Source organism: Leuciscus leuciscus, assembly GCF_965113295.1.
Source record: "Leuciscus leuciscus genome assembly, contig: HAP1_SCAFFOLD_279, whole genome shotgun sequence".
NCBI lineage: Eukaryota > Metazoa > Chordata > Actinopteri > Cypriniformes > Leuciscidae > Leuciscus > Leuciscus leuciscus.
Genome location: NW_028118444.1, coordinates 20,470 through 32,008, shown reverse-complemented (window position 1 = coordinate 32,008; position 11,539 = coordinate 20,470).

The following is an 11,539-nucleotide window of genomic DNA, read 5'->3' as shown; positions in this document are numbered from 1 at the left end:
GAGTTGTGGGGTGCCCCAAGGCAGTTGTTTAGGACCCCTTTTATTTTCTGTTTTCACAAATGATTTTCCACTTGTAATTAAACATGCAACCATGGCAATGTATGCAGATGACACAACATTGTGTCAATCAGCAAGAGATATAGATCAACTGAATATTATGTTAAATATGGAGTTAGACTTGGTTATACAATGGATTACTGACAATAAATTACTTATTAACAAAATGTATGATACTTGGGTCAAAATATTTTCTTAAGCCATCATTAACATTGCACTTAGATATAGGAGGAAATGTGATTCAGCAAGTAGAAGACATTCATCTATTGGGTGTAATTGTGGATAGCTCACTGTCTTGGAATAGCCAAATAAATAAAATATTGCAAAGAATGGGTCGTAGTATGGGAATGATTAGATACTGTAAGAAATTTATTCCCAAATGGCTGACTAAACGATTAGCCCAATCTTTAGTATTAGCTCATTTAGACTACGCGTCAGTTGTTTGGTCAAATACCAATGAAAATAATTTATACAAATTGCAAGTCGCACAGAATAAAGTGGCACGTATCGTTTTGGGTTGTCCATATACAACTAATATAATCACAATGCATAATAATTTGGCATGGTTAACTGTAAAATATAGATTAAAATATTTTCTTTTATCATTTATTTATAATATCATTGAAACAAAAATTCCTGAAATAATTTACAGAAAATTGACATTTTTTGCTGATCAACATAATTACTGCACAAGACAAACCACTGGAATGCAATTTGTTTTGCCTCAAGTAAGAACTAATCAGTTTCAGAAAGCAGTTTTTTATCGGGCCATGGTTGCATGGAATGGATTACCAGGATTTTTGTTGTTGGAAAATAATAGAAATTGTTTTAAAAAGAAATTAAAATTGTTTCTGTTCACACAAGAGTCATGATGTTGGAAGAGTATGGTAATATGAAAAGATGTTTTATAGTTTGTATTGGAGAGCTATTTATGGATTATATGTTCAAATGTATAGCATTTTTTTTTGTTTTTTTTTTGTTTTTTTATTTAATTGCATTGGGCTATTGTGGATGGGTGTGTGTGGGTGTGAGTGTGAGTGTGAGTGTGAATAATGTACAAAATGATGAATTATGTAAATGTGTGATGTAATGAAGAGGAGACCCCAGGAAGAATAGCAACTGATATTTCAGGCGCTAATGGGGATCTTAATAAATTAAATGAAATGAAATGAAATCCCTTATACCCAAGTCAAGCAAGGACCCTTTATTAATTGACAATTGGCGGCCTATTACTCTTTTAACATTAGATTATAAAATGTTAGCCTCCGTTTATGCTAAAAGATTACGTACTGGTCTAAATAACATTATTTCAGAATCTCAGTCGGGCTTCATGAAAGGCCGTCACATATCTAATAATATAAGGTTAGTATTAGATATGCTAGATTACTCTAATTTAATTCACTCAGACGGTCTCATACTTTTTCTTGATTTTCAAAAAGCTTTTGATTCCTTAGAACACAAATTTCTTTTTCGCACTCTAGAGTTATTTGGATTCGGTAAATCATTTATTGATACTGTAACCATGTTTTATAGAGATATTAACAGCTCAGTGATCGTTAACTTTGATACATCCAAAAGGTTTGACATCCATCGTGGAGTCAGACAGGGCTGTCCAATCTCCCCGTTTTTATTTCTTTTAGCCACTGAACTACTTTGTCTAAGGATTAACCAAAATGAAAGTTTGACAGGAATCTCTATATTTGATCGGGAGTTTAAAATTGCACAGTTAGCGGACGACACCACACTATTCTTGGAGGATAAAAAACAGTTACCTAATGCTCTGGAATTGGTGGAACAATTTTCTTGTGCTTCGGGTCTAAAACTTAATATTTCGAAATTATCTCAATTCATGATATAGATGAGACATCATTGGAGGGGATCCCTGTTAAAAACTGTGTAAAATATCTAGGTATCCATATCACTAAAAATCCAGTTACCAGACATCTTTTAAACTTTTCTGATAAAATGACAAAAACTAAAAACGTCTTTAACATCTGGCTTCAGAGAGATCTTTCATTATACGGTAGAGTCCTTTTCTCTAAGGTGGAAGGGCTCTCTCGCTTTGTATACCCTGCTCTTTCTTTGTTTATCAATGATAAAGCTATAAGGGAAATTAACTAAATATTTTTGGATTTTATTTGGAAAAATAGGCCTCACAAATTGAAAAAAGAAGTACTCTCTAATTCCAGAGGTGAAGGTGGCCTTGACTTTTTAGATTTTGCTGATACTATAAACACCTTTAAAGTAAACTGGCTGAAAAGATGCCTTGTGAATCCAGTGTCGTTATGGTTTTTCATTCCTAATAATATCTTCAACAAACTCGGTGGCCTGTCTTTCCTATTAAAGTGTAACTTTTTACCTAGCAAGTTACCCATCTCATTATCTAACTTTCATCAGCAATGCCTTCTCTCGTGGAAATTGTGTTTTGTCCATTGCTTTTCCCCCCACAAAGTTCTCTTTTGGAATAACGCGGATATAACCGTTAGAAATAAATCTCTCTTTTTCCCTAGATGGTTTAACAATAATTTTAATTGCATTCTATCTGTCTTTGATGATTCTGGTCATATTCTAACTTACAAGCAATTTTTGAAATCACCATAACTTTCCAGTTCCACCAAAGGAATATAATACCTTGATAAAAGCTATCCCAGCAGGCTTAATTCAGCTAATTAAAAATCACCTTAACTTCAGTAAAGGTAATAGTGTTTATCCGGCTTTACGCTTGGGCGAGATAGATTTTTTAGATCGAAAATGCAACAACAGACATATTCGCTCAATTTTTCAAATGAAGAGAAAAGTTACTCCAAGGGGTAAATTCTATTGGGGATCCCTTGTAACAAATGTAATTTGGAGAAAGGCCTGGCTTTTGCCTAGTCAATTTTGTGTATCCAACAAAGTTAAGGAAATTCATTATAAAATCCTTCATAAAATCTATCCTGTTAACTCTTCCATTTCTAAATATTCTGATATTGATGAGACTTGCTTTTTTTGTGGTTTTGTTGAGGAAACTGTCCCCCATTTATTTTGTGAGTGTAATGTAACCAATCGATTTTGGGCTAATTTAAGTGCTTTTGTTTTTGGCCCTACAAATGTGACCCACACCTTCATTCTTAAAGAGATTATCTTTTATTATGAAAACCCAAAGCGGATGTCCCTTGAACATGTTGTTAACTTCCTTATCTTATATGCAAAATTCTTCATCCACAAGCAAAAATGGCTTAAGTCTCCTTTGAGCTTCCCTCTTTTTCTTGCTGACCTTAATTATTTTATTTCTTCCCTTAGACTTATAAATAACAAAAAAAGTGCAACATTTTTGATGCATTATGATGATTTATTAAAAGATATGACTTAACCTTGTTGTTATGCTTTTCTTTTCTTTTTTTGTATGTATAATTACATAATGTGCTTCATGCAAATCCAGGATATGTATTTTTTTTTTCTCCTCGTTTCATTGTTTGTTCATTGTAAGAGATACAACCTTGCTTCACTTCCCTGAGCTTGTAATTATGTGCAAGTTCTGCAATAAAAAAGAAAAAAAAGAGTCGACGGACAGAAAAAAAAAAGAAAAAAAAGAAAAAATAAATATAGATTTGTTCACATGCAGCTGATTTATTTTTGTTTATTTGTACATTTTACTCATATTTAATGGAGCAAAGTCAGACGTGGACAGTAGTCAATCGATATATTGATCTCGTAATGTGTATGCGTAAGACGTCGGTTTCACAAATTTGCGTTTACATGGAGAAAATGAAAATGGCATCTTTGATGTTTTGATATTTTGAAATGTAATTTATTTTATCACTTAAAAAAAGAAAATGGTTTCATATTGAATCAAATTTTATTTATAGCAAGTTAGCAACCCAGTAAGATGTTTATTCCTCTCCCACAGGAGTTCAGAGGTAAAATCACTATGATAGTCAAAGCACAATTTAGACATCAGAAGAAGTTCATAAAAATCCCAGAGGCTTGCTTTGATATATTTATAGCAGAATGTAAGTAATGAAGTCGTTATTAATAATTAGGTGTATATATTCATTACCGGTCAAAAGTTTTAGATCGGTACGATTTTTTATGTTTTTAAAAGAAGTCTCTTCTGCTCACCAAGGCTGCATTTATTTGATAAAAAAATAAATAAAAAACATTAATATTGTGAAATTATATGACAATGTAAAATTATTGTTTTCTATGTAATATATAGTAAAGTGTAATTCATTCCTGTGATCAAAGCTGAATTTTCAGCATCATTACTCCAGTCTTCAGTGTCTGATCCTTCAGAAATCATTCTAATATGATGATTTGATGCTCAAACATTCATTACCTATTATTTTCAATGTTGAAAACAGTTGTGTACAATTTTTTTCTCAGAATTATTTGATGAATAGAAAGTTCAAAAGAACAGTATTTATTTAAAATAGAATATTTTCTAATATTATAAATGTCTTTACTGTAACGTTTGAACCAGTGCTTGAAGTGGGGGGGGAAAGGTGCCGGTACTCTCTTGCATTGGCAAGTAATCATGACATTTGAGATTTCTACAGTGAAAAACAAAACTTGGAGATATTGCTGGTACAACAACAATTTATTGATATTTATTAACAACATAAATGTATTTAAACAAGTCGTGTATGTGTGTGTGTGTGTGCGTGCGTGCGTGCGTGCGTGCGTGTGTGTGTGTGTGTATAAAAACGGAACTCCAAGTCTGCAAGTCCAAAAATACATTTATGGTGAGATTACTACATTTTATTTAATTAAATGCATTTATAGTGAGATTATTATATTTTCATGTCATATTCTGTGTTAATTTTGACCACGAACCATGCGCTGTCACTTTAAGCGCGTGCAGCACAGCAGAAATAGACTCGGTCCTGGAACGCATTGCCGGACCGCATCCGCATGCAGTGTGAAAGCTCTAACCTGTTAATATGGGTGCGGGAAAAAAATACGCACTGCAAACGGAGTATATGTGAAATGGGCGTGACACTGACGCTTTTTCTGTCAGTGGTAGAGTACCGGCTACATGCGAGAAGTAGCGGTACGCAAGAAAAAGTTTTGGAGTAAAATGCAGAAGTGCCGGTACTGCGTACCGGTGAGTACCGCCCCACTTCGAGCACTGGTTTGAACAATTTAACTCACCCTTGATGAATAAAATTATTGATTTATGTTATTTATTTTCCCCCCAAAAATAAAATTTAAATTATTACTGACCCCAAACTTTTGAACGGGTAGTGTTTAATGTTACAAAAGCTTTCCGTTTCAGATAAATGCTGTTCTTTTGAACTTTCTTTTCAAAAAAATCCTGAAATAAAAATGTAAAAAACTGTTTTCAACACTGATAATAACCAGAAATGTTTGGTGTGCATTTAAATCATCATATTAGAATGTTTTCTGAAGGATCATGTGACACTGAAGACTGGAGTAATGATGCAAAAAATTCAGCGATCACAGGAATAAATTACACTATTACTGTATATTACACAGAAAATAACTGTTTTAAATTGTAATAATATTTCACAATATTATTAATATTCTTTTGTAATTTTTTAATCAAATAAATGCAGCCTTGATTAGCAAAAGAGACTTAAAAAAAACAAAAAACATTAAAAATCTTACCAACCTAAAACTATATATATTGTATATAGTTTTATATATGATATATATTGTATATATGTCATTCAATTAATTTATGACAAAAACCAACCCACTGGTGGTCATTAGATCAGGAAACACATCTTTATCCACCTCTGTGCCAGTGTCATCTGTAACTGTAACTGCAAGAATTTAGGCAATGCTTTATTCACAATTTGACACATAAGGGGATATATATATATATATAGCTATCCTTATGTGTCAAATTGTGAATAAAGCATTGCCTAAATTTGATAAAACTTTTGTTGTGCAGTGAAAGAGAAGTTCTCAATTCCGGAAGATCTTGCAGTTACAGTTACAGATGACACTGGCACAGAGGTGGATAAAGATGTGTTTCCTGATCTAATGACCACCAGTGGGTTGGTTTTTGTCATAAATTAATTGAATGACATTGGTGAGTGATAACAGGAGCTATTGAATGATATCAAATCCCAATATCTGAATGAATGCTGGTAGTGTTTAATATGTACAGTATTTTAAATGTTGTAGCTAGTGTTGATGATGTGTGGATAAATGTATTCCAAATATGTCTATTAACCCTAGTTTGAACATTAACAGGACCTTCCACACCTCAATCTTCAGTCAGCTTGGATACAGATACACTGTCTCTAACTTCAAAAAGCAGTGAGGACAGTGACTGGTTTAGTCCAAAACGATTCAGGAAGGATGATAATGAGGCTTCTCAAAGCTTACAGGCCAGAGATGTGAGTCCCAGTAGCCTTACACAGACATTGGGGGATTTACTTATCATAACCTTGAGCTTTACATGCTAAAAGTTTAATTCATATTTTTTTTTATTTTTTTTTATACACAATAGCAATTTTCCAGTTCAGGACCATCGTTCAGGGCATTTAAATATTCCTGCATTTTCTACTCTCTTATTACATGGCTCTGTGGAACATTTGATTCTGATTGGTCAATTGACCCTATTTACTTCGTTAGCGCACATGACTAGTCTTTTGGTGAACAGTTAATCTGTGCAAATATATATATATATATATATATATATTTTTTTTTTTTTTTTTTTTTTTTTCATGGTTATTGAGAGATGGCAGGTGAGCTAAAGTAAAACCCCTTCATATTTAAAATTTTCAAGAACCCACCGCTTCATGTCCTGATCAGCCTGTCGGAGTTTATTTATGTCTGCCGTGAGTGTTTTTGCTTCGGTGCTGTAAGCTCCGTCTTAGCCTCGTATTTCCTTGTTTTGAACCAGAATTTACTACAATTTCTAGTTGTTTATACTACTACTAAATACGGCTTGCCCAACATCGCTGGCTTCCGTTGCTACTAGCACAACACGGTAGTAATTCGCTAGCCTGCTAACGCGCCACCCGTGCGCTCAGCTATTTTTATTTATTTATTTGTCTCTCGCGCGCTCGCGCCTTTGAGTTCATAAAAGCTCAGGTGAGTAAGAATCACTCAACAAACACGGTGAGTAATGTCTTGTCCTGTTATTATCATGCGTCGCGTCTGAATGCGTTGTTGTTTTTGGAGCTCTATCGATTTGATTTATAATTCTTGATTTTTCTCGCTGCCTGCTGTGAGTGTGTTTGCTTCGGAGCTGTAAGCTCCGTCTTAGCCTCGTATTTCCTTGTTTTGAACCATCATTTACTACAATTTCTAGTTGTTTATATTACTACTAAATACAGCTTACCCAACCCTGACGCATAACACGCTAGTAATTCGCTAGCCTGTTAACGCGCCACCCTTGCGCTCAGCTAACGTTATTTTTATTTATTTATTTTCTCTCGCGCCTTTGAGTTCATAAAAGCTCAGGTGAATAAGAAACACTCAACAAACACGGTGAATAATGTCTTGTCATTATCATGCGTTGCGTCTGAATGCGTTGTTGTTTTTGGAGCTCTATCGATTTGATTTATAATTCTTGATTTTTCTCTTTAAACCCGCTTACAACGAACATTTTCTACTCTTCCTCACTGAGAAGCACTACTGCTCAAACCTCATTGTTACAACGCGGACTGTTGAGCAGACGCGTCTCAAGCCTATTAGTGATCCAACGCTGCATACTCTTAAAGGTTACGTCCGTGGATCACGGCTGAACGCGTCTTCTCCACACTCATTTACAAACAAACTTATAATATAAATTAGTATTAATATTGATAGCATCACTGGTAGCTTCGTTGCTAACTCACTGTCCATCTGTTAAAATGGCGAATATATCAGATGTAAGTAGTCTACCGCTTGGTGCAGGTGAGGACACATTTGAGCTTCACGCACTGCAGTCTGAGCTGGAAGCTGTTGAGAAACAGATCCACAACCTTTTATTGAGACAGGCCGAGCTGAGAGACCGGTGTTTGGCTCTTGAAACATCACGCGCCGACGCACACAAATCAGTGTTTAACGTTACTAACCCGCTGACTCCGACCGCGTCTACTCCGTGCGTTCCTCAGCATCGGTCGCAATCAGCCATGGTCTCGTTCACTCCGGCTCCAACACGCCACCACGAAGCCTGGGTGGTTCCGCAGCGGAAGACGCGAGTCAGGTTTAGACCAAGACTTTCTCCGACCCTCCCGGTTTTCGAGTTATCGACACAAAACCGCTTCTCCCCTCTACGCGAAACAGAACGCGATGCTGTGATCATCGGCGATTCCATCGTTCGGCACGTACACGCTACGTTAGGTACAAGTAAGGTGCAAAGTCACTGCTTCCCTGGTGCTCGTGTTTCTGAAATCGCTGCTCGCGTTCCCGAGATCCTGAACGGTGACGAGCGCGTCGGAACTGTGGTCCTGCACGCGGGAGTGAACGACATCAGGCTGCGCCAGACGGAGATTCTGAAGAAAGACTTCAGGAATCTAATCGATACGGTACGCAGCACATCGCCTGAAACAACGATCATTGTGTCAGGACCGCTTCCCACGTACCGACTAGGGCATGAAAAGTTCAGCAGATTATTTGCGCTAAATGAATGGTTAATGTCATGGTGCAATGAGCAGAAACTGCTCTTTGTAAATAATTGGAATCTGTTTTGGGAGCGTCCTAGGCTTTTCCGTGCTGATGGCTTACACCCAAGCAGATTCGGAGCGGATCTTCTGTCAGATAACATCTCCAAAATGTTAAATACCCTTTGACTAGTAACCAAAAGTCCAAATCATAGTCTCTGCTGCACCAATTCAACTGATATAAATACTAGTGTAGAACATTGCATAGAAACCGTGTCTATTCCTCGTTTAGTGAGATCAAATAATAAATCTAATGCAGGATCTAGGAAAAATCTAGTTGTTATTAAAACAGAAAATGTTGCTATTAGTAAACAAAAACTATTTCTAAAGCTAGGTCTTCTAAACATTAGATCACTCACACCTAAGGCAGTTATTGTAAATGAAATAGTCACAGATAATAGCTTCGATGTACTTTGCCTTACTGAAACCTGGCTTAAACCAAATGATTATTTCGGTATTAATGAGTCTACTCCTCCTGGATACTGTTATAAGCATGAGCCCCGTCTGATTGGCCGTGGCGGAGGTGTTGCAACCATTTATAAAGATATTCTAAATGTTACTCAGAAAACGGGTTATAAGTTTATTTCATTTGAAGTACTTGTACTAAATGTTACGCTCTTAGATGTTAGAAAAACATCCCTATTATCTCTAGCCTTGGCTACCGTATATAGACCGCCAGGGCCTTACGCTGATTTCCTAAAAGAGTTTGCAGATTTTCTCTCAGACCTATTAGTCAATGTCGATAAAGCATTAATTGTTGGAGATTTTAACATACACGTAGATAATCCAAATGATGCGTTAGGAGCTGCGTTTACAGATTTATTAAATTCATTTGGGGTCAAGCAAAACGTCACCGGACCAACTCATCGTCTTAATCATACACTCGATTTAATTATATCACACGGAACCGATCCAACCGATATAGATATCATTCCACAAAGTGATGAAGTCACTGATCACTACATGGTAACTTGCATATTACGTACTGCTGTAATATGTCATGCGGCGTCGCGTTATCAACCAGGCAGAACAATCCTCCCATCCACCATAGATAATTTCTCAAATTGCTTATCTAATCTGTCTCAGCTTCTGCCTGAACCCAAACAAACAGATGAACTAGAAGAACTAACTAGCACTATGAGCACCATTCTCTCTAGAACATTGGATGTGGTTGCACCTATTAAATTAAAAAAGGTCAGAGAGAAAAATAAAGCACCATGGTATAACAATACTACGCATGTTTTAAAGAGAGAAACCCGTATTTTAGAGCGTAAATGGAAACAAACTAATTTAGAGGTCTTTAGAATCGCGTGGAAAGACAGTATGTCACGTTATAAAAAGGCCCTAAAAGCTGCCAGGGCTGAGCACCTCCGCAAACTAATAGAAAACAACCAAAACAATCCAAGGTTTCTATTTAACACCGTGGCTAGACTAACAAATAAACAGACGTCACCCGAACAAAATATCCCGTTACAGTTCAGTAGTAATGATTTCATGAACTTCTTCACTGAGAAAATAGAAAGCATCAGAACCACAATTATAAACGTTCAATCTTCAATCGCGCCTTACAATTCAGCTTCAATTATCACCCCGAAAGAACAATTACAGTGCTTTACAACTATAGAACAAAAAGAGTTAAATAAACTTATCACTTCATCTAAAACAACAACATGTTTATTAGATCCTATACCAACTAAACTACTGAAAGAAGTGTTATCTGTAGTGGAAGAGCCTCTCCTCAATATTATTAACTCGTCTTTATCTTTAGGTCATGTTCCAAGAACATTTAAACTGGCAGTTATAAAACCTCTCATTAAGAAACCACAATTAGATCATAATAATCTAGCAAATTATAGACCCATTTCAAATCTTCCATTTATGTCTAAAATATTAGAAAAAGTGGTGTCCGCTCAACTGGGCTCTTTCTTGCAACAAAATGATATCTATGAAAAGTTTCAGTCTGGATTCAGACCGCATCATAGCACTGAAACTGCGCTCGTTAAAATCACAAATGATTTACTTTTAGCTTCTGACCAAGGCTGTATCTCAATACTAGTTTTACTTGATCTTAGTGCTGCGTTCGATACTATAGATCACACAATACTCTTAGATCGACTACAAAATTATACTGGTGTTCAAGGACAAGCACTAAGCTGGTTCAAATCATACCTATCTGACCGCTACCATTTTGTCTATTTAAATGGAGAAAAATCGATCATAACTCCAGTAAACTATGGAGTGCCGCAGGGATCTGTATTAGGCCCTCTGTTATTTTCAATATATATGATGCCACTTGGAAATATTATAAGGAAACATGGAATTAGTTTCCATTGTTATGCTGATGACACTCAAATATATATTTCATCACGGCCGGATGAAAACGCTACATTTTCCAAATTGACAGAGTGTGTTAAAGATATAAAAGATTGGATGACGCGTAATTTTCTTTTATTAAATCCAGACAAGACAGAGGTAATACTTATCGGTTCAAAAAACCGCCCACAAAACCTCGCACAATACAACTTTAACATCATAGGATGTCCTGTTACTTTATCCTCTACAGTAAAAGACCTGGGTGTTATACTCGATTGCAACCTGTCTTTTGAAAATCATATTTCTTATGTTACAAAAACAGCCTTTTTCCACCTTAGAAACATTGCTAAGCTACGTAATATGCTATCAGTTTCTGATGCAGAAAAGTTAGTTCATGCATTCATGACCTCGAGACTGGATTACTGTAATGCTTTATTAGCTGGTTGTCCTGCATCCTCAATAAACAAGCTACAGTTAGTCCAAAATGCCGCCGCTAGAGTTCTTACGAGATCAAGAAAATATGATCATATAACACCGATTTTATCATCACTGCATTGGTTACC